The sequence below is a fragment of the Crocodylus siamensis genome, chromosome 4 (genome assembly GCF_052110815.1).
Source record: "Crocodylus siamensis isolate JL-2025a chromosome 4, ASM5211081v1, whole genome shotgun sequence".
Lineage (NCBI taxonomy): Eukaryota > Metazoa > Chordata > Crocodylia > Crocodylidae > Crocodylus > Crocodylus siamensis.
In genome coordinates, this window is record NC_143398.1 from 117,004,136 (window position 1) to 117,027,682 (window position 23,547).

Genomic DNA, 23,547 nt, shown 5'->3' on the forward strand with positions numbered 1-23,547 from the left:
ACTTTCAGTCATTTCATGTGTGATCAGTTCAGGTTTTATAATGAAGTACTAAAAACCAAAGCGCTTGATAATATAAACGTACATGTTGTTTTTATCAGGCTGGTATTTAGAAATCTGCTTAAGTACTACATGCTAGATAGAAAAAATGTTATACTACACAGCACACATTCCTTTTCATAAATACAATTTACACACAAATACTGAGGGATATCTTTTCCTGACATTTTCTTAAGCAAGTTGCCACAGGTTCAGCAAAAAATGAGGTGAGAAATTCCACATTGCTTATTCCTGTCACTTGATGACTTGGCAATTAGTTCAAAGTACAAACCAGCCACTTTCTTTCAAATTCAGGAAAAGAAAAGAAAGATACATTCAAGTGAAACAAACCTGTCTTATTCCATACTGCTGCTTTTGCTATGGAGAGGGAGCTATTTGGAAAGTGTGATAGCTACCTAGAAGCTGAAATTTCTAAATATAACAAACAGTCCTCCATATGTGAGAGTTAGGATTCAGGAAGAGCACAACAAACCCAGTTTGCTTGATTATTCTTGAAAAAAAAATTAAAACACTTAATTGAGTGACAAGGCTCATTTCTAGCCTATAGGGCTTTAAAGAAAACCTGTTAGGAAAAAGAAATTTTGACAGTGTTCATTTATCTATACCTAAAACACACCTTCCATGTCTGATTTCAGAATAAATACTGCATAGAAGGACTTATTCTTCCCAAATTATTGCAAAAATATTTCAAATTTTGCTATAAAAGCTGCCATACAAACTGAGGAGAGATAGTACTACAGTTATGTCTTCACATTATGTACTCGGGCACTGTAGATTACTTATACATTTCCAAAAAATGACTGGATGACTATTATGCTACTAGTAGACAGACTTTCACAGTTCAGGTCTCAACTCTCTACCAAGTACTGTTATTTTAGGAGTCATCAATTAAAGATTTAATTAAAGGGTTTAAATCAAAGGGTTGCAAGTAGTCACAACCTTTGTGGGGGCAGATGAGGAGAGGAAGGTGACAGGAAGATGTACCTGGGGTTTCCCCCATATATCCCATTCATGTGTCCACATGACAGATAAGCTTTGTCATATATTCAGGTTCATATAGTACATCTCCAGCAGAAGAGCTGAAAAGATTCAGTTCTTCTGTCACCCTTCCTGTGCAACAAGATAAAGGAGCTGCCTGAAGAATGCTTTTTAAAAGCCTACTTTCAACAGTCTCTAACATTTTTACAAAAGAAACCAGGTTCCAACTTGATGCATCATTTAAAGATCATTTAAAACTGACCTTTAAATGACAGCATATTCTTTGATAAAATATATAACTATATTTTGCAATGCATTGTAGGATACTTTAATATCTGAACTATGCTAAATAGTAAGGATTTTTAGGACTAGCCTATGTGAATTATACTCATACAAAGGTATCAGCAGTCTGCAAGAGCATCTTCACAACTTTGTACTGAAAATTACTGATCACATGCTTGGTGCCGTACAAATCTTCATCCAAAAGATCAAGCAGATTAGAGAAACAATCCTCCTATACAGTAGGAAGTAGCAAGCTCAAAGGCAGAGCGGGATAAAAAAGTTTTCCTTTACTCAAAACATTTCAAAATATGTAGCAAAATTGGAACATTGGAAAAATGTTGCAAAATTGTAATGAAACATGCATTTTCCAAAGGAATGAATAACAAAGTCTCTCTCCTTCTCCCTCTCAAATAGCCCCACCCATTTTGAAGTGTGGGGACACTGATACACAAAAGACATGGGAGGCTGCTGGAGCACGGCAATTACCACGCTCCAGACTCAATTAATGGACTCTGCTCCAATGCGCTGTAATTGCTGCCCATCAGAGCAGCCTCTGCACTCATGTACAGGCACCCATGATGCCAAATGAGGACTGTTCCCAAATGTTTCTGTATTTTATGAAGACTAGATGTTGATGGGGAAACTATTTTCCAATCCCTACGCTTTTTTTTGATACCAAAATAGGCAGTACCCTGATGGTCAGGGCCACCACCTGGGATGTGAGATTGACATAATCACCAATCCAAATTAGCCAGAACCTTCATCTCCAAGCTACAGGAGGAGGCATTCTCTTAAGCAGAAATCCTCCTCCCCTCCCCCACTTCATTTCCCAGAGGGAAAAAAAAAAGTTGCTGAAAAATTCCCTACCAGATACATATATGACCTGCATACACAGCCAATCATTTTTTCTTCTTTTAGTCAATGAGGTAGGATTGTGCAGCTGCTCTTGAAGTCCTCTCAGGACTCTTTAACTACTGCTCCTTAAGTAACTTCAAGAGCTCCTAAACTGAAACTGTAATGGTTGAAGACAACTTCATCAAAGGCATTTCACATCACCTCATTAAGGACTACCTTGCAGATCCACTAACTTATCAAGAAGCCTTGAAAGCTTTAAGCAGGTGAAGAACAAAGCACGTGGTCCTGATAGAATACCAGCTGAAATGTAAAAGCAAGGTGAGACGGCCGGGGGGGGAAGCTCTCTCACCAACTACACATTGTTATTATGAACATCTGGAAACATGAACAGATTCCCAGTGACCTAAAAAGGTCAGAATTGTTACCATGATCAAAAAAGGAGGTAGATTGGATTGCAGCAATTACCCTGGTATTGCACTCCTGTCTAGAGCTGGGAAGATCCTCACCCACATTCTTTTCAATAGACTCACTTTTGTTGCTGAGGAGCTTCTACCCCAGTCTACCCGAGTCCCAATGTGGTTTCAGACCAGTCAGAGGCATAATACATATTGTCTTTGTTGCTAAATAACACCAAGATCTTTACATGGCCTTCATTAACCTAACTAAAGCCTTTGATTCCATCAAAAGAGAGGCCCTATGGAAGATCGCGAAGACATTTGGATTCCCTTCATGACAGTGTGACAGCAACCATTCTCAGCAATGGCTCAGAAATGGACCCCTTCACTATGAGACCGAGTCTGTCACACGCGCACCATAATGGTGGCATCGATCCGTGAGGCACCAAGATGGCGAGCCCCACCCTTCTTCCCCGCAACCATCACAAAAGAGTAAAACATACAGTGCCATACTATTACTTTCATTAGCAGAGCATCATCAACATAGGTGAGGTCAGCTAGTGTGCAACACCAAATAAGGTCGGGACACAAAACCCTGAGAGGTGATAGGTGAAAACAGCCAGCTCACCGTTGAGCACGTCACCTGAGTGATATAACGGAGCGCACAGCCGCACCCAAGCGAGGTCGTTCATGACCCGCTTCAATTATCACAAGGGACGCTAGCCTGACCACCTAGCTTCTGCCTCCCATTCACGATTAGCAACCGCCGAACGCCGCTTCATTGCCAGCCCCAACATGATTAGCAGTCTACTTCTCTGCATCTCGTTTCTCTCCTCAATGCTCACTGTGAGTAAATAAACCTCTACCTTAAACTACTCTCTGTCTCTGTGACTATCACCTCACCTCCAGTCTCTTCGGGCGATGTGAGCTGGACTTGCATTAACCATCCCACAGAGAGCTAATCGGCCCTTCTAACCCCTCCGTTCCAGTCCCTTGCGCCGCAATTGGACAGCAGCATGACAGAGTCAAGGAAGGATGTGTGATTGCATCAACACTCTTCCTTGGGACTCCCCAGAAAGCATCCTTATTTGGTCTCCCTCTCCTGGGAGGACCCTCTGCAGCCAGCCCAAGCATGGCTTCACTGGGGGCAAGCATCTGTCTGAGACCTGGCTCTTCTCAGTCCCTGGCTTCCCCAGTAATCCATAGCACCCTCACATCTGTGAGCTCCTTTTCTGTTAAGTCCTGGGAAGAAGGGAGTGTTTTCTCCTTTTAAAAAGGGGGGGGGGGGAACAAGAGTGCTGATTGTCTCACACATCTCTAAAACAAATGGTCCTTATTGTGCCATTTAACTTCGCTCTGTCTTCACTTGCACTTTACTGTCAGACCCGAAAGCATTTCTCCCCGCCATCTGTTCTGGGACCTTCTCCCAGTCCACCCCAGACTATTCTTTTCACACTTGGGATCTCTCTCATAGCCTCACTCAATCGCCTCAAACCTAATCAGCTCTACTTGCATCAGTAGAGCTATAAAATGATAGTCACCTGTGGACAATACTCACCTATTACAATTAAAGAAAATCATGGGGAACCAATTTGGGGAAAGTCCCTGGGCCCTGCTGTAAGGCCCAGACTGCCAGCTCCCTCTGGAGTGAAAAGGGCATATAGATGTCCTGCTTAGGGAATTGTTTAGAATTATTTACAATAAAGCCTGCCCACACTGAGCCCCCGCAAGCCTGCTCCCCACCAGAATTAGAATCCAGCTCACCTAGCCTTCCTTCTTTATCACTAAAAAGACTAAAAAACAAAAACAAAAAAACCCCAACAGAATATAATATACCCAAGCTCAGAACCTGCCTTTTATGTATTAAACAAAACTGCTCTGAGACATGCAAATTATAGACACTTCATTTAAATAAATGGTTCAACTACCAAATTCAAATGATGTAAAATATAGGATTGTAAATGAAGTCAAGCTTGTTTTCACCTCGGCACTTTTTTTTTTGTCTTCAGATAATTTAGTATTCATAAAAGGTGTCAAACTGACAGCCTTAGGAAATCTATGTGCACATCTGTACAATATTTCACAAAATCTAATGTGAGGATGTCACACTAGGAGAAAAAGGCATGTTTGTGGGTGGATGGGTGGAAACAGCCATACATGGTAAAGGAGGAGAGAAAAAAAAAAAAGGAAAAGGGAAACATATAGTTATTTTTTTCAAATCTCAAAGGTCCAATGTTTTTATCCCCATGCCATAGAAGCATCTCCAGTTTTCACTGCATAATGATGAAGAAAGAGAAAAAGTTTGTCCCTTACCTACATTAGAGCTCCCATTGTTTGTGGAAAAAACTTAAGTAATTTTTCTGGTAAGACAGGGATCAATTTGTCTTGGTAATGTAGAGACCAGGCTTAGCAGGCCAGTTTCCTGAAAATTCTCAGCTGGCAGCTGATTGCATCTGAAATCACTATGTAAGACTAGGGCTCTGGTCCAGATTTGAATCTGGAAAAATTAGAAGCCTTATATCCCATGAAAAGAACTTTTTTTGCAGGTGACATTAGGGTAATTTCAGTGCATTATCTGTATGTCAAAAAAGGGGATTAATAATTTCACTTTTGAAAATGGAAATTTTTCTCCTTTAACACCCAACTCTTGTGAGAGGGAGCATGTAGCCGAAACAAGGGGCATGTGTGCAGAACACTTTAAAGCAGGTACTACAAGAGGGGTGTGGCAAAAGGGACCTTACAGTGGGTGTCTACTCCAGACCACCCAACCAGGGGGAAGAGCTGGACCAGTCAGCTTATGAAAGCAGTTAGGTCAAGGGATGTTATCATCATGGGTGACCTAAACTACCCAGACATTTGCTGGGAGGAGCAGACAGCCAGGTCTAACCACCCACGTAGGCTCCTGGCTATATTACAGGACCTTCGTCTTATCCAGGAAGTGCACAGCCCCACTCGGGGTAATGCCTTGCTGGACCTGCTCCTGGCCACATGGGATGACCTGGTGAGGGGACTGCAGGTCCTTGACCATCTGGGCAATAGCGATCCTCACCTGCTGGATTTCACTATCCAACGCAGGGTGTCAAGGGCTTACACAAAGGCTAATGCCCTTGACTTCAGAAGGGCCAACTTCAATGAGCTTAGGAGATAGTGGGGGAGGCACCGAGGGCCCAGAAGGTAGAGGAGATCAGAGTCCACGAGGGATGGTTGTACCTTAACGGGGTCATCCTCCAGGCCCAAAGGATAACAGTCCCTGAGAGAAGCAACTTTGTGACTTTGGTCAGGTCGCAGTTGGAGTACTGTGTCCAGTACTGGGCGCCGCACTTCAAAAGGGATGTGGCCAGCCTGTACACGGTTCAGAGGAGGGCCACCCGCTTGGTGAGAGGGCAGCAGGATAGGCCCTATGAGGAGAGACTGAGGGACCTGAACCTGTTCAGCCTCAGCAAGAGAAGGCTGAGGGGGGACCTGGTGGCTGCCTACAAACTCACTGGGGGAGATCAACAGCAAATAGGTAGAGCCCTTTTCTCCCCAGCACCACCTGGGGTGATAAGGGACACTGGTAATAAGCTGATGGAGAATAGGTTTAGGTTAGAGATCAGAAGGCAATTTTTTACAGTTAGGGTGGCCAAAATCTGGAACCAAGTTCCCAGGGAAGTGGTCCTCGCCCCTACCTTGGGCAAATTCAAGAGGAGGTTGGATGATCACCTGTCTGGGGTCCTGTGAACCCAGCATTCATTCCTGCCTGTGGCAGGGGGTCAGGCTAGGTGATCTGTTCAGGTCCCTTCTGACCCTAGCTACTATGAAACTATAAGGTTAAATGCTTTTGCACTGCTTTAATGGTGTTGGTGTTTGCACATATTGGCGGCATATTGTGCGCCAATTCCAGCTGCCATAGCACATTCAGTAGTGTAATGCGCCTTAAATGACTTTGGGGCACAGCAAACTTCAACGAGTTTTAGTTTGGTGCCCCTACAGCCGTGGAGCAAAGCCCCAGGCTCTGTGCAGCTCAGGGGAGCCACAACCCTCCTACCAACATCTTGAGCGCAGCAACATCGTTGTACAACTTTAGTCAGCTGTCCTACACCCAGCCTACATTCTTTCTAAAATTCATTAAATAATCTAGCAACTCGGTTATTGATGCATCTAATCCTTTCACATAAAACTATCTGTGTAAGCAATTACTGAAGTCATTGTACCCTATGCACTTTTGGCTCTTTGTTTTAATCCAAGGTTGCCTCAGGTAATATCAGAAAGTAGCCTTAAAGGAAACATTTGATTCCAATTTATAGCTCTGAATGAAGATAAGAAATGACTCATGGCTATCAGGACTGAAAAGGCAGTCCCCACTACCCTAACATCCTGTTTCAAATAAAGCAATTTTATTTTTTTTAGCTCAGTTTCTGAAGAACATTAATCTGCCTCAGATGGATAACCACACACATTTAAATAGTAACTTAGGTTCACTAAAGGGTCAGGATTAAAAGACATGCAGCTAGCCTATACATGGTTTCTACAACATATCCCATGACTTGCTGTTACAATCCATCCTTCAAGGCCCTCTCTCTACAAGCAAGTTGCTGAAAATTGTTTAGAGCGCCACTGTCCGTTAATGCTGTGAAAGTACCAAAGCAGGGTCTTTAAATGCATCCCTGAGCACACTCAAGCCCACTAGCCATTTTCTTTACTTTAACAAAAAACAGAATATTTTTCTCCAATGTCTGCACGCATGGGTGCATGAAGCTTTCCTGACATACTATATTTTAATGGGTGTTAGTGCATGGCCGCAATTTAAAACATGACTGGGAACAGCTGTTGCCAATCACACACAAACTGTTAAAAGTGAATTCCTTTTTCAAGGAATATTTCAAAGTGATAAATTACAAATAAACACATGTTTAATACATGGAAAGCATATGTCTTTAGCCTCCAAAGCTGTCCTGACAGGCAAGAGATCCAAATATTGTACCACTTAAAAGGCCCTGTAACTGTAAAGAAGTTTTCTCACTTCTCTCTCATACACATAGGCATATAAATGCCTAGCATAGCCAACTGCCTCTCAATCATTCATCTTCATAATTCCCCTTGTAAAGGGAAGGAAAGTGAAATTATCCTTATCTGGCAGATGGAAAACCAAGGCATATAAAGTAACCTGATTTGCCCAGGATGCCACATGAATTCTGTGGCAGGAGAGACAAACTTCGATCTGCTAAAATGCAGATTCCTGGATCATCCCTTCCACCAGTATAAATGTTTCCTACAAGTGCTGTATCACTGGTGTAGCTGCACTGATGGTAGGAACAAAGGGAGTATTAATGAGGAAGTCTCCCCACAGGTGTCAGGACTATAGAGTGCCTTTAAATGCCTGGCCCCTGCCAATGGCACACAACCTGTTCAAATATGATGGTTAATTTGATGGCTTTATTACATTGTTTTGTGGTCAAATCAAGTCAATGTAGGGTTCTGCTCTGTAGACAAAGTGCTTCATGATTAAGTGAGCAGATGTACCATCCATTTCTTATGTTCTTATGAAAATCTAGTATTCATATAGCTGAATAATACATGTAAAGAGATCTTACCTCTGTAAAAATGCTCAAACTATTAAAGAAATACTATATAGTTGAAATCATTTAAAAACAGTAGGTAGTTAAAAGCCATTTTCTAGATTTAACATTCAGAAATTACCTTTCTGATTAGTTTTCGGATAATTGCATCCTCAACATTTGCAAGAGCAAAAGATTGGTACTATTCCCGTACCCGAGTAGAGCATTGAGAATACTTTGAAGAACCTATATATCTATGCAATATAGACATAAGTCTTCTGTATTACTTGCATTGGCATGTCATTTTTGGTGATTTTTATATTTTGAATGTTAAAATACATATTGTACAATTTGAGCTGTGGCAAATGTTAAAAAAATACTGCACTGCAATCTTTACAAGCAAGCAGAATTTAAAAGTAAATAAATCAGTTCCCTGAATTCCCACCCTCTGACATTAGTTAATTTGCTGAAATGTTAAGTACGTCCTGTTAAAGAACCACTCCCTTTGTCTTTTCCTTTAAGAATTTTTATCCATCATTTCACTATCCACTTTCCTCCCACAGTGCAAGCAATGATGCAAAGTTAGCTGATTGTGTCTATGGTGCACAGAAACTACAAGACTTCTCTCAGGTTCTATGCAACGGAAAAATCTAAAGCGTGGTGAATGCGCGGCCTCCCACTAGCTGGCGTCAAAAGGAAGCAATCAACAGATTAAGATCATGTCAGTAACTAGTTCTGCTAAATCACTAATTCTGTATTCTTGTATGGTTTTTAGTGACAGTTTTAACTATTAACAGAGTATACACACTGCCATTGAGGTGAAAATCTATGTAATTAGAACCACTGTTTTATATAGGAAAAATAGGACACGCACACGCACACATGCACTCTAAGAAGCCTATTCATCACCACAGCAACCTCTCAAAACAAAGGTGGAAGCCAATTCACACTGTCATGTTCTTCAGATGAAAGAGCACCGAGGGTGCTTTCCGCTTGTACATGTAGGGGGTTGGTTTGTTTGTTTTGTTTTTATGTAATTGGATTTTATTCCAATTGTATTCTGTTCAACATAGTAACATGCTCCCAGAACTGTGAACTGATTCACTCTTTAATTGATATAAAATAAAATAACCTTGTACACATTCAATTATAAGGCACTCGCCAGAGGTGGCTAATTTTTATTGTTTCTGTGTCAGAGCTAAAGCAAATTCCATATCTATGGTACAGAGGTCAAACATTTTATAAATATTTAAATTTACAGCAATCATTTCTACATAGAAAAAAGCACTGCAAAACAAACCACACCTACTTATACTTACCAAAGGCAAGAATTTGACTTAAAGGCAAGACACTACGGCAAATTTATTTAGAGAACAATTTTTTATCCTGGGGGTGGGGAGGAGGAAGAACAGAGGATATGTATCTTCGTATCTTATTAGTACACGGACAGTCTCTCTTCCCCGCCTCCCCAACCCCAGCTGTGGTCCCAGGAGCTTCAGACTTTGGATACATTAAGAAAACCTTAGACAGTAAATTAATTTGGAATTCAGTACAGATTAAAGGGTATTGTCAGCCCATCCTCTGCCACCTAGAAAGAAAGCATGATTACCCTACTCACTGGAGGGAAGAGATTATGATTTCTGTCTCTTGTTCCTGATGGTCTTTGAACCTTCAGAACTACAGAACAAAAGCAAAAGCATATTCTGAAAACAAAAACTGTCAACCCTATATTAAAGGTAGCTCTTGTTTGTGATTTCTATCCTTAGCAGGGCAGATAATACATGCACAATCAGCCACTCTGCACGCAGAGTCCACACAGGTATTTCTCAGAACATGAATCCAGCACTGCCATCTGAAAATGCTGAACCACCACTACCATCTGCTATTTTCCCTTTCCTTTTGGGTTTAAAAGCAGGACAGAGGATTGAGAGTATTTTGAAACTGAACACACAGATGATGACCAAAGATCCTGGTATCACCCTTATTAAAAAAATACATTAAAAAAAAATTTAAATAATTTTTAAAAATTGCAAATTCCCTGATAAATACCTCAAAATCTGTAATTAAAATGAAAAGTCACTATATATACAGGTACCAGTTGAACACAATAAAATAAATTCTAAATACCTATAAATTTTGACATTTGAGTTTGGGGTTTTTTTATTATGGAAAACCAGAGCTCCCTCTGCCCCATTAGCTCACAGAACACAGGTCCATGCCCCTCACCCCCACTGGTGCCACTCATTCCCGCCCCCTCCCAGCCCCCTGGCCCTGCTTGTGCCTCTCACTCCCCACCCTGCCTTGTTGGTGCCCCTGGCCACCCCCCCCCACACCTGCCCACCCCAGCCCTCCTGCTGGAGGGAGCCCCCAGCTGCCAGGGCTGCAGAGCCAGGGACCCAGGTTGACACCCTGCCGGAGGCTGTGGCTGCTGCAGCAGAGCCGAGTGCAGAGCCCACGTGCTCTCCCCGCCCCAGTGCACGCTCAAGCAGGGGTGGGCCAGCTACCTGCTGTTCCACACACACTGGGGTGGGGCGCAGAGGGGACCTGTGCTGCCCAGATCTGTGTGCAGGGTAGGAGCAGGCTGCCTGCTTTGGGCCCAGCTTCCTGTCCTGCTGCCCTCCCCTAGGGCCTCAGCAGCCCAGCAGGTGGGACCCAGTGTGCTGGGAACAACAGATCTACAAGGGGAAGCTCCTTCCTGCTGCGAGCTCTGTGCTGACATAGCAAGGCAACCCTGCCCGTATGGCTGCAGCAGGGGTGGCAGTGTAAGGTTGTGCTCCTTGCTGCTGCCGTGCAGGCAAGGGATGCCTCGCCAGGGCAGTGCAGGACTTGCAGCAGCAAGGAGCTTCTCCACGCAGCCCCACTGTTTCCTGCAGTGCTGGTTCACACCCACTGAGCTGGGGAGGCCCCAGGGGAGGGCAGCACAGCAGGGAGGCCGAGCCTACAGTGGGCAGCCCTCTGTCCCTGCCTCATGCACAGACCTGGGGGACATGGGTTCCCTCCTACACCCCAGGAGAGCACACAGTGCCAGGGAATGCCAGCCCCTGCACCCCAGACAAGCCACCCACAGTCCTGTCCCACTCCCCACTGGGGCCCAGCAGCTGTGTATTGCAGTCCCAGGCGCCAAGCCCCATGCATCACCCAGTTGCTCTGCCCAACTCCTTCCCTCCCTATACGGGCCTCAATCCTCTTCTCCCCCCCGACTTACCTGCAGAAGTTACTCTGGCTGCCTGGCATCCATATGCATATACATATACATGGCGCCCCCTGCCTGTTCACCCTCTTCCTGCTCCCCAGAGCCCCTTACAGGCTGGAACTCTGCCAGCCTGCAGAGAGCTCTTTGGAAAACTTCAAAATCCACAGGTTCCTCCAGTAAAATGAGACATCCACTTTTTTTTTCCCCATTTTTCCATAGAAAACAGAAAACCTGGATCCCTGATGATGACTCTTGGGACATTTTCCAAAGACATACAAAAACAGGCTGATACGAGTAAATAAGGTCCCTTTAATAATAGCAAATTCTAAAAGATAACTAAAGTTATATTTTTTCAAGGAAAAAAAAAAGCTCAATACTGACCACCAGATATCTATCCAATTCTTACACTTCTATGGTTGTAAGCAAAATTTATGAAAACAAGAGCTGTTAGGTTTAATCTACTGCTTAACCAATATTTTTTCTTGGTTTGAAAATCCAGCCATCATTAACCATTGGTCTCAAGTAAATTTTAGATAGTTTGACATTTCTATCATGTTAAATTGAAGGGCATCATCTTTGCAATCCAGCAATATTTGGGATGAAGCAGAGGGGGGCAGAAAATCTTATGGAGATGGGGGATTGAGAATGTCCTTAATCTTTGCTAAATTATGGAACTATTCAGGGCAGTTTAGCTTGCAAGATCAAATGATCAAATGCTGCCATTCAAAAATCTGGCCTTAGTTCCACAGAAATCTAAAACAGATCTGTTCCTTTTAGCCTTAAAGCTACAGAATTTGACCTAATCTACCTTTTTACCCCTGCCATCAGCTCTTCACATAGCCAGATTCGTGCAAATCTTTTTAATGCTTTCCACTGTTAAGGTTTATTGCAAGTATTTGTACTGTTATGTCATCTCTATATAACACTGACTTTACTGGAAGGATGGTGATAATTTAAGTGCTTAGGATAAAAGGTATAATAAATGCAAAGAATGAAGTAATTGACCAGGGAGGATTTTGTATTTAACAATATAAACAGATAAAGATGAAACTTGGAACCAAAAAACTATATAGGAAAATATTGCTTTTGTAAGTAAATTATACAGAGCAATACAGTCTAAAGCAAAATGTAAATGGACAACTCTTCAGCTGCTTGCTATCTTCAATGTGCCTAAAAACTTGGGCCAATGAGGTGAGTTTTCTTCATCAGATCTTTTGCAATAAGAAAAATGCATTTGAATGCAAGTGCATTTTTATACAACAACAGTAGCAAAGCAGAGACAACAGGATAGATTAACATAGCTAAATAATAGAGGCGATTTGAATCACATCAATGTTATTCATGATAGGTTATTGCTAACAATTTAGTTATTCTGCAAAATAAATTTGCAACCTGTATCCCAGCTATATTTGGTTTCAAAGGCCCATAACCATATGTAACCCAAGATATACTTTTTGATTTAAGAGTGATCCTCATGTTTATTTTGCTTTAACTTATCCATTTATGTCCTAAAGGTCCAGAACTTATGTAATAAGTTGCAGCCAAAGATATCATGGTCACCAGTGGTTCTTGAGCTTGAAACCTTCAAGGCCAAAGTACAGATGCCTCAACTACAAGAGAATTATTTAACCTAGAAATAAGGATTTATACAGGCTCTGTGACTAAAATAAGACATGCTCACTGCACAAACCCAGTCTGTAATACTTGGAAACTTTAAAAAGGCATCTGCTCTGCTTAAAAAAACAAAAACAAAAAGCCCCCAAAATATCCTCCTGTACGTACAAACAAATAAAATTTCACCATTTCCATTATAACCTCATTTCTCTCACCTTTTTCCACCCATACTTCAGTTTTGACAATTTTACCAATTCTCTCCCCTCTTCCCCACTTAATCATTACTAGATTTAGAAAGAAATTTGTTGCATTATTTGAGAACTGGAGCCCTAAGCTCTCAGACAGCATAAAACAATTTTTCCTTAAGCAGTTCTCAAGAAAGCAGCTGCTATGCTGGTATTGAGGCAGGGAAAATAATCACAAGTTAATAAAAACTATGATATTTTAAGGGCAAGGTAGCTCATGATTTACCAAAAATGCAATCTACATTTATAACAGTGAAAAACCTGGCACTCCAAACTTTCCATTGATTAGAGGCTTTCAACTTTTAGCCTGGTTTTGTTAGGTATTAAATCTTTATCTTCTACCAGTTCATTTTTTTCTATCATTTGGTACTAATCTAGGATTGCATATAGCTATATTTTTCCAGATAAGTATAACTTCCAAATCAGCTTGTAATTACATGGAGATTCAATCCACTCAAATATTTTCTTAGAAGGAATATTTAAAGGAACACCATTAACTTTACATGTTCCTTAGGACTCCATTTTGTAACATGATCATCTCAGGAACATCCACAAGCAGATGCTGAACTGCACTGAAACCAGCGGGACTCCAAAAAGACATAAAGGTCTGTCCTCCCTAGTTAGTGAAAGATGCTTTCAGATGCAAGCACACCGAAGGGTAAACCCAATAATACGACAAAAAAGTTAAAGTCTTTCCAAATTATGCTTACACCAATAACAATTCATTTGTGCAATACCAGTTGGGAAGAGCATACAGAGCTTGGCAGGACAATACTATAAATATAGAAGTGTGTTGCAAGCTGTGCTGCAGTGTTCCACACGTGCAGTCCTGGAACAGCAGTGTCATCAGTTTCTAAAAAGAACAGATTGCTGCTGCTAGTGATTTACCAAGTAAATTACAGATGGGAGAAATCCACTGGAGCCTATCTACAAATGAGTGTTGGTTATTATCCATGGAAAGAGGCTATAACAGATACTAAACTGATAACAGAGACTACACTGGGAGTGTTACATCATTAGGCTGTTTTGTCACAGAGCATCCTCAAAAGGATGCCCGAGATGGGGTTGATTTACACATGCACACATATACAATTGAAAGACCTAATGAAAAAAAATAGAAAGGGGGGAAAAATGTTGTGAAGGAAAACATTTTCCTGGCAGTTACATAAAGGGCTTTAGGGAATTTAGTCTTCTTGTCAAAGAGAGGGGGAGACCTGACACATTTAATCATCCTCAGCTTGACAGCAGCCAGTCAGTGTTTTTCTTATCAGAGCCTCACAGCTTGTACTCTCAGACCATGTAGCGTTATACTCAGGGTATAAAACAACTATCCAATTAAAAAGGTAAGCTGTTGCTGTTTTATACAATCTACCAACTGCTGCAGCTTCTGTGTTTTCTTTCAAGTTTGGCTTCACCAGAAAGTTTTTCATTTTGGGGAAAAATGGTATTTTTGTGTGTGTAGTCAGGATTTCCTAAGATTAACTGGTAGCCTGGACAACTCTCCTTCTCTTTGAAACCAACCAGTCAATTATCTGGCAAAGGAACAGAGTCCAGTAACCCTTCCACCTCTCAGGTTCAAAGAAATTGTTTAAAGGTTTCAGCCTTCACACAAATGAGACCACATTCAAACATAACTCACCAGTAATTAATTATGCAAATCCTATGGGCCTGGGTTCAAGCCTCCATTTCTTTTGACACCACTATTGCATGGAGAGATCCTGTCCCTTCCACTGCTTGATTTAGATGAAGTGGCTGCTATTTTGTTCTGTTGCCCAAGACAATTCACTGGAAAGGAGAAAAGGAAATCAGTATTCAGCTTCAGACTTACAGTACAAACTTCACAGCTCAGTAAATTCAACTTAAATTGTAAGTTGGATTTCCTCTTACAATTACAAAGAAATGCAACTTTTGTTAGGGTTTGTTTTCCTGCTAAAAATACCAGCTTTGCTGATCCTGCAGATGTATTCTGCCTTAATCCGGCTGAAGCCACCCCAGACTTGATCTGCAGAACTCATTCCTATGGGCGCAAGTGTCATGCGAGTCATGACAGCTATCAATAAGTATCCATTACTATCCACTGCTTCACATATTCAACTGCCTTCCAAATATGTTTCAGGCTGAAACATTTCATTCTCCAATTATCTGCACAAAGAGGATTCTGAAGGATGTGGAAGGTGGGAGTGTAAAATTGAAACAGGATTCATTTAGCAGGGCTGTCCAAATGGTGGTCCATGAGCTCCCACCCAGCCGCTCCTGCCCTTTAGCTCCAGCTGCTGCAGCAGCTGGGGCCCCAGGGCTCCCCCTTCCTCCTCCAGTTTCCACTGCATGTTCCCATCCCAGGGGGCAGAGGGAGGGTAGCCTGTACTGCCAGGAGAGCTAGTGGCCCGGAACAGGCTGCACAAGAAGCATGCTACAGGAGAGGAGCCTGCAGCAGGAGAGCCCACAGCTGGAAAACTGATGCTGAAGTACATGGTGCGGGGGAAGGAGAAATGAGCAACTGTAAGCACTTCAAGTGGTGCGGCCCAAGCTGGAGTGGCCAGTGGGGTGTGCAGTCCCCAGTTGCTTAGAAGTTGGACAGCCCTTCATTACAGCAACAGAAAGACTGTACCGGAATATCAGAGAATATTCACCCAATATTTGTGTGAGTAACTTGTAGCAGTGCACTGTGTCATCTCCCCCCTCCCCACCTCTGGCCTCCCCCAGTTTGCTAGAATATGGAAACATATGGCTCATAGACATTGCACATAGAGACAACTCTGTGCAGTTACTACTACTAATACGGAATGCAAAGGAGGAGGGAGGGAGGGAGATGGGCACTGCTTCACCCCCTGATTTCTTATGGACAGTAAACACCCCTAGGTCAACCCTGTAGCACATCTGCTCCCTCCTCTATTCTACCATTTCTGCAGGCAGGCCGGGAGGCCCAAAGGCAAACAGGGGCACTGTATGCCTGGCCCTAAGGGTATGCAAGCCAGCATAGCTGCTTTCCAACCATGAAGAGGGATCATGGGCAAATGATATCAGTAAAAAAAGGTATCCTGAAAAATAAAGTTGCATAGGGGCTAGAATGAAAGGGAATAAATGGTAGGACCACAAGACAGAACAGAAAGAAAATAAAGGAGAAGAAGATCAATGATGAAAAATAAAAAACGGGATAGGGAAAGCATGAGGCAGATGACTTGAAAACAGGCCCCAGAAATAGTGCCCAGGATAGCAACACCCAAGAAGCCACTGCCTGCAGAAGATTAGTGACAGAGATAAGAAATACACGATCAGTAAATAAAACTCTAGATACCTGAAAGAACAGAACATAGAAAATGAAATCTAAAGAGGGGGACAAAGCATTAAAGAACATGCCACAACTTCTTCTGATATTCACAAGGCTCCAATTCCATTTTCTTTTGGGTGGTTGCCCTTGCCTGAATCTGACATTCTGCACCTTCAACCAATTTAGCTTCCCTAGACATTGTCATCTCCTCAGTTTTCACTTGATATCTCCACCAGTTTATTTTTATTTCTTCTTGTTTGCAAGCAGAGCCCAACATTTATCATTTGCTTTGTGGCTTGATTATGCAAAGAACTGATCAGTTTATTAAATCTTACAAGACCAGACATAACTGTTGCATTTTCTTTGTGCTTTCTTTCCCACATTTTTTAAATTTTTTTTTGCATATGAGCTTTTTGGGGGACATGGGACACAGGGAAAGCAGACAAAAAGAAGAGGGGCTTCTTACAGTAATTAATTCAATTTATATTTCTGATATTTCATAGATTTCATAGACATTAGGGCTGGAAGGGACCTTGGGAGATCATCGAGTCCAGCCCCCTGCCCAAAGGGCAGGAAGTCAGCTGGGGTCATAGGATCCCAGCAAGATAAGCATCCAATTTACTCTTGAAGGTGCTCAGTGTAGGTGCTTGAACCACCTCCACTGGCAGACTGTTCCAGACCTCGGGGGCTCGGACAGTAAAGAAATTCTTCCTTATGTCCAGCCTGAAACGGTCTTGCAGGAGTTTGTGACCGTTAGACCTCATCATCCCTTGGGGATATGAGATATTCTATTCCATTTTTTCTATGGTGAGTCCCAAAAAGTGGTTTTCAGTTTAAGATTTATTTAAAACCCTATCTGATTCATAATATAATTACATTACAGACTGGTTCAGTGGAATCAGAAAACCATGGATGTATTATAAAAGAAGGCAGAGGAGCTGATTTGCAATCTTACCTTTATGGAGTTGTATTTTGTGTAAGTCCTACATTATGTTTCAAATGTCCCATATGTAATGGAGTCAGGATTTTATCAATCCTTCTAGGTTTACTTTTCATTAAACACAGCATACTTTAAACAAAACAACCCTCCCCTCCAACAAACACTACTTTAGAGTATATGAGACCCATGTTGAAGTGAGCTGTGCTTCCATCTATTTAGGGTGGTGGAACTGGGGGAAGCAGAGTTGTACATGATTAGAGGCCTAGGCCAATTCATAGAACTAAGTTCTATTTACATATGTGCTGCTGGGCTGCTCAAGTAACACATTCCTCCTTGCTAAGCCTCTGTTTCTTCATCTGTAAAATGATGATAATGATACTCCTTTCTGTTTTTAAACGTGCTTTGAGGTCTACTGGTAAAAAGCACTAAGTAAGAATGAGGCATGGTTATTATTAAAATTTGGGATTACAACTGACCAAACAATGGAAAGAGGGAAGGTACAAAAAAACCCTTTATTTAGGGCCCAATTTTGTGCCATTTCAGTCAATGGGAGTTTTGCCAGGGACCTAATTCTTACACAGTCCTAGAGTTAGCCTTATGGCTTACTCACATTACCACATACCAGGTGATACAATGACAGTTGCATAAGAATAGGGCAAAACTTCTGGACAAAAGGACACAGACAGCCAAAACATAAAACTGCAGAAAAACCTTATGAGTAGAATCAGGCAAAAAGAAGAAACTGTCTTTATTTATTATTATAAAATCATAGTGCCAAGAAATTTTATTTTGCCTTTCCAATTGTAATGGATAAGCTCAGTAGCTTCCTACACACAAATTATGACTAGCTTAATTTCAGTTGTGACAATGGCAAGAATTAAAGATATTTTTATGGAATAAAATATCACGTTAGTACTCATGCACAAATAAAACTGTTTGCCTCAGCTAGCCATGAGAGAATTTTGGCTTGTGTGTTAAAAGACCATGAAAAAGAGAATGGGAAAAAAAAATACAGATTTCGTCACCAAGTGTAGGAGCTCTTACTTGTCAATATGATTTCCCTGTTTGCATTCCCTGGTCATTAAATCAATTAATGAATAATGACTGTGCAAACAAAATACCAGATAGTGGTGGGAAGTGGGGATAGGAAAGAATTGTGTAGGTGGTTCAGATTGGATTTGGCTCAATTAGAAACATACAACCCCTTTAATTATAGGAAAAGGGATTTACTAGCAAAATATGCCAAGCAGAGTGATAAACACTTACGTCTTTGGATTTCCATCCCAAGGTAGTAGGAAGTTGATTTTACTTTAAAAAAAAAAAAAAAAGTATTTGCTCTCACAAATCATGTCATTGTAATGAGCATGTAAATTTCCATCCCATTTCAAAAGATGCTATGGCACGGATTAATTTATATACTGTATGCCTCTGTCAACAATATTTGCTGAATATAGGATCACATTCTAATAAGAATCAGTTACACAGTTTTTTGAACATTTCCCTGCAATTCCCTGAAATAAATATTATCAAGGGATAATACTACAGCATTCTTCTTGACAGAAGAATGGTTGGCTAGATACAAGTCAGAGCATATGCTTCATTCCCTTTGCTTATAGGTAATTCCAGAAGCTAATGCGAAATGCTTCATGCATGGGAAATAGCTAAGTATGGCCACATGAAATAATTTTTCCTCACTATTCCTTAAGAGAGTCAAACAAATTCTGACTGTTTAGCTTAATATTACCACTGAAAATGGCAACATAAAATTGTGATACCAAGTTTATTAATAACATAAATCTTGCTACAAAACATCCAAGTCTGATATCATCCTCAAGTCCTTATATACAGTTTTTAAACAAAAAGTCTCAAGAAGTATTGTAAAAAAAGAAGCCTAAGCAGTAACCATTTGAAAATGAAGAACATTAAGTAAAATGTAACTATGCAAGGCAGAATGTATCCAAGGAATGGTTAATAATACTTAATTCTTGGAGAAATAATTTTAAGGTAAGGCACCTCTAAATACACTATCATCATGCTGTTTTATTGGTTCAGAAAAGAGATGGAGAAGTGTTTTCTCATGAATGGCCAAAGTCAACTTCCTGAAACAACCTGTTTATTTCTTTGGTTTGTCTTTAATCTAAATAATGACTAGGTCTAGTATACTTATTTATACGGCATGACATCCAATCAAAATGGCAAGGCCACATCCTTGAAAAGCATCCATTTATCTATGGTAAATCAGAAAATCTGGCACCTTGGCTGGTGTGCGAAATTAACACCAATCTTGTCTGTTTCACCTGTGTTTACCCATAAAATTGAGAAACGGTAAAAATGTCTAAGTAATGAGACATTTTAATCTGATATTACTTTTAAAAAATGATCAATAAAGTGAAAATTAGAAACCAAGCCTGCAGTGGACACAGAGGGAACTTAAAAAAAAAAAAAAGATCTCTAATAAGTCAAAACACCATTTCATCTCAGTTTCCTTTACAGAATGGAAGTTAACCTAGTTAGTTAAGGTGACTCCTGTATAGGAAATTAGAACACACTGACGCCCCTAAACCATTAGTTAACTTCACTTGAGCTTTTTCCCTAAGAATTTACAAATATGCTATGAGAGAAGTATATAAAAAGGAAAAACTTTTGCGAAAAAAAGAAAAAGAATTATTTTGGACAACTCAGACTTTACACTCAGGGGTACAGGGATGTGTTAAATCCAAGTATAAGTGACTGTTTCCCACACTCATTTAATTTCAGTTTTTTAAACCATATGAACAACCTCTAAATAAACTGCACTAGGTTCCACTGGACAGTTTTTCCACCATTTTGTATACTGTAGATAATATAATAAATGACCACAGGAATTTACTAAAAGCACACTTCCTTACCCAGTTTAGATTCGCATGATTAGCTTGAAAGCTGTTTTTGTATTTCTGCATTCACCTAAATATCAATGCACTATGTATATTTCCTTGCAATTTTACAAAAGCTACGTAAGAAAGCAAACATAAAGACTTCTTAGATACAAAACAGACATAACATACCAAACTGTCTAAAGGTGTTTCCTCTGTTCAGAAAAACATGACTGGTTGTGCCTCCTTTAAAGCTACCCTCAACAAGCAGTCAGTAGATTGTAAAACTTTATTTGATCTCTAGGCACAGACAAAAGTTACAGTTTTTATCTGATCTGGCCCCTGAAAGTGTTCTATGGCCATAACCAAACAAGTGTATGGCTGCATAGTGCTTTAAAAGGGCTCAATCCCACCACAATCTGAACCCTCATTATACGAGGGTTCAGATGAAGGCACTCCGAAGTGGAACACCTTTATTAACTTCTGTCTGTGCACGCCAGGAGCAGGGCTTGGCTGACAGCCCAACAGTGCTCCCAGCACTGTTTTCGAGGGAGGTGGGGCATGGAGGCTGGAGCTTGGGGAGGAGACTGCAGACAACCTCTCTCCCTTGACGGGCTCCAAATTGAAGCCAATCACCCACCCTCCTGATGCAACAGTTACCATCTGCTGGTTTGGGAGAATCAGTCTTTCTGTAAAGCACCATGCATTAGACCCACGAACTACACTTGTCTGTACCTTTTGTTTCTTTGAACAGCAATGCTAACTGTTAAGATTAGCAATCCTGAATGCCAAGCTAGCACATCTTCAAATGGCTGAATCTGTTCCTCTCTCAGAGTTAGTCATAGGATCAGATTCAGGAATTTCAGGCCACAAGTCACTACTGAAACATCTAATCCAACCTTTTGTATTATATTTTACGCAGTTACAGTACTATCAAATTGAGCCTAGTGACTTGTGCTTAATTAAATCAGATCTTCCTGGATGAATGAGTCTTGATTTGAAGATATCTAGAGTTGGAGAATACACTATTTGGTAGCTAGGCACCCAAAACTTGCCCAATTTTATTTTAAATGCTTCTGGCTTCAGCTTCCACCCACTAGAGATTGCTATGATCTCTTCTGCTACAGCACATAGGTTGTCAGCCTAGCAGATTTTCTACTTCTTGGACTGAAGGACCAAAGCTAGTTAGTTAAAGTACCCAAAATCAACCTCTTCCTGTAGTCTATCGACTAGGTGGGGACAAGGCAGGTCTAGCATATATTACCAAATAAGTGGAAACATGATGACAAAACTATTTTAATGCTTAGTTCTACATTATTTATCTTTAAGTACAAAGCATTTGCAAAAGTTTCTTCCCATTTATGGAAGTTTATTTAAAAGTTTCATGGAATCCCTCATACAGTACATAATACAAAGCTACCTCTAAAAATTTGTTTTTGTTACACATACACACACACACACACACACACACACACACACACACACATTCAGCCATTTCATGATGTGCTAGCTTGGCATCCGAGAGAGAGAGAAAGACTACAGTAAAGACCATTAAAATGCCTGGGCTTTCAGCAATAGTCAGAATACATGAAGTGCTGGAAATCACCCTAGAAACTGTCACGCAAATATGATGATGTCAATGTTATGACAAAAAGATTCTGTTCAGAAGGTATTGTTTCAAGTTGCTGTGTTACTATCCATGTTGCAAAAGTGTTACTAACCTAAGAAATATCACTGAGAACTTGGGGGAAATATTTAATATTTCTTTCAAAAGCAAGAAATGAAAGCTAATAGAAAAGAACACTATCAATATAGCCTAATGCTTTAAAACATAGTTCATGTTACTAACAATCCATTTATTATGAGCTGCTTTCAAGCCAATTTACTTATCGCTTATTTCCTTGTTTGTTTTTTTCCCTCTTTCTCCCAGCACGAACAAGGAAATCTGTTTTGCATTCTTGTTCTTACTGAAGCAATGTTCGGATTTCAAAGCTTACGAGGAGCAGGTTTATTACACCTTTTATTTCACTCATTTAAATGGGAGGGGAGAGAGATTCTGTTAGTCTCAATTTTTCTTTTTTTTTTACAAGAATTTAAATTTGAAGTTAATTTAACCCCAGTATGTAGGAGGAAGGGTATCAGACCTGTTCAAGTACAAACTTTATGACACTAAGATGTGGGGGGATCTGGGTATGCTGGAAGGGAGGAATAGGCTGCAATCAGACCTAGACAGAGGTGAGCAGATGAGAATAGCATGGGATTCAACACTGACAATTGCAAGGTGCTGCACCTGGGGAGGAAGAACCAGCACCATACCTACAGGCTGGGAACTCCCTCCTCATCAGTGCAGAGGCAGAAAAGGATCTTGTCATTGATCACTGATGCCAAGATGAACATGGGCCGGCAGTGTGGGGACGCAGTCAGGAAGGCCAACTGCACCTTGTCACGCATCCACAGACACACCTCAAGCAGTTCCAAGGAGGTGATCCTCCCCCTCTCTGCGGCACTGGTCAGGCCGTGGCTGGAGAACTGCACCCAGTTCTGGGCTCCACACTTCAGGAGGGATGTGGACAACATGGAGAGGGTCCAGAGGAGGGCCACTTGCATGATCGGGGGCAGCAGGGCAGGCCCTACGAGGAGAGGCTACGGGTCCTGAACCTGTTCAGCCTCCACAAGAGAAGGCTGAGAGGGGATCTAGTGGTCTGTTACAAACTAGTCAGAGGGAACCAGCAGGCATTGGGGGAGTCCCTGTTCCCCCGAGCACTACCAGGAGTGACTAGAAATAACGATCACAAGCTGGCAGAGGGTAGATTTAAGCTAGATATCAGGAGGCGCTACTTCACTGTCAGGGCGGCTAGGGTCTGGAACCAACTTCCAAGCAAAGTGGTGCTGTCTCCTGCCCTGGGGGTCTTTAAGAGGAGGCTAGATATACTCCTTGCTGGGGTCGTTTGACTCCAGTACTCTTTCCTGTCATGGCAGGGGGTTGGACTCGAAGATCTGCTCAGGTCCCTTTCGATGCTACGAACTATGAAACTATGAAACCCTCTCCTTTAAAAGAAATTCAATTTTCTGTGGTATACTTAAATCCAGTACTATATACATAATTTAGGGCAAACTCTTGAGTCTGTTGAAGACCGTGAGAGTTTGCCACTGATTTCAATGAGACCAGCATTCTCTGTTAGCCATTCCCCTCCATGCTCCAAGGTGATCAAGGTGACAGCATCCCTTGAAACAATTTTTTTCACCCATGAGACTGCTTCAGAACATCACCACAAAGTTTAAAAGGTTGAAGATTATATGACTCTGAATGTAAAAAGCATTTGCACATTAG

The 23,547-nt window shown here is 41.3% G+C and overlaps 1 protein-coding gene across 8 annotated transcripts in view; it reads right to left on the reverse strand.

Annotated features, from left to right (window-relative positions):
• Positions 1-23,547, reverse strand: part of EPS8 (EGFR pathway substrate 8, signaling adaptor) — a 190,587-nt gene that overhangs the window by 123,826 nt on the left and 43,214 nt on the right. For 4 of the 8 annotated variants that reach the window (XM_090043538.1, XM_090043537.1, XM_090043534.1 and 1 more), the window contains exon 2: positions 14,796-14,941. The exons of 3 other annotated variants lie outside the window; for them this stretch is intronic. The gene's annotated coding sequence lies outside the window, so the exon portion shown is untranslated. Of the gene's footprint in view, positions 1-14,795; positions 14,942-18,630; positions 18,673-23,547 lie in introns of all 8 variants that reach the window. One more of the 8 variants, XM_090043535.1, reaches the window with a different exon arrangement.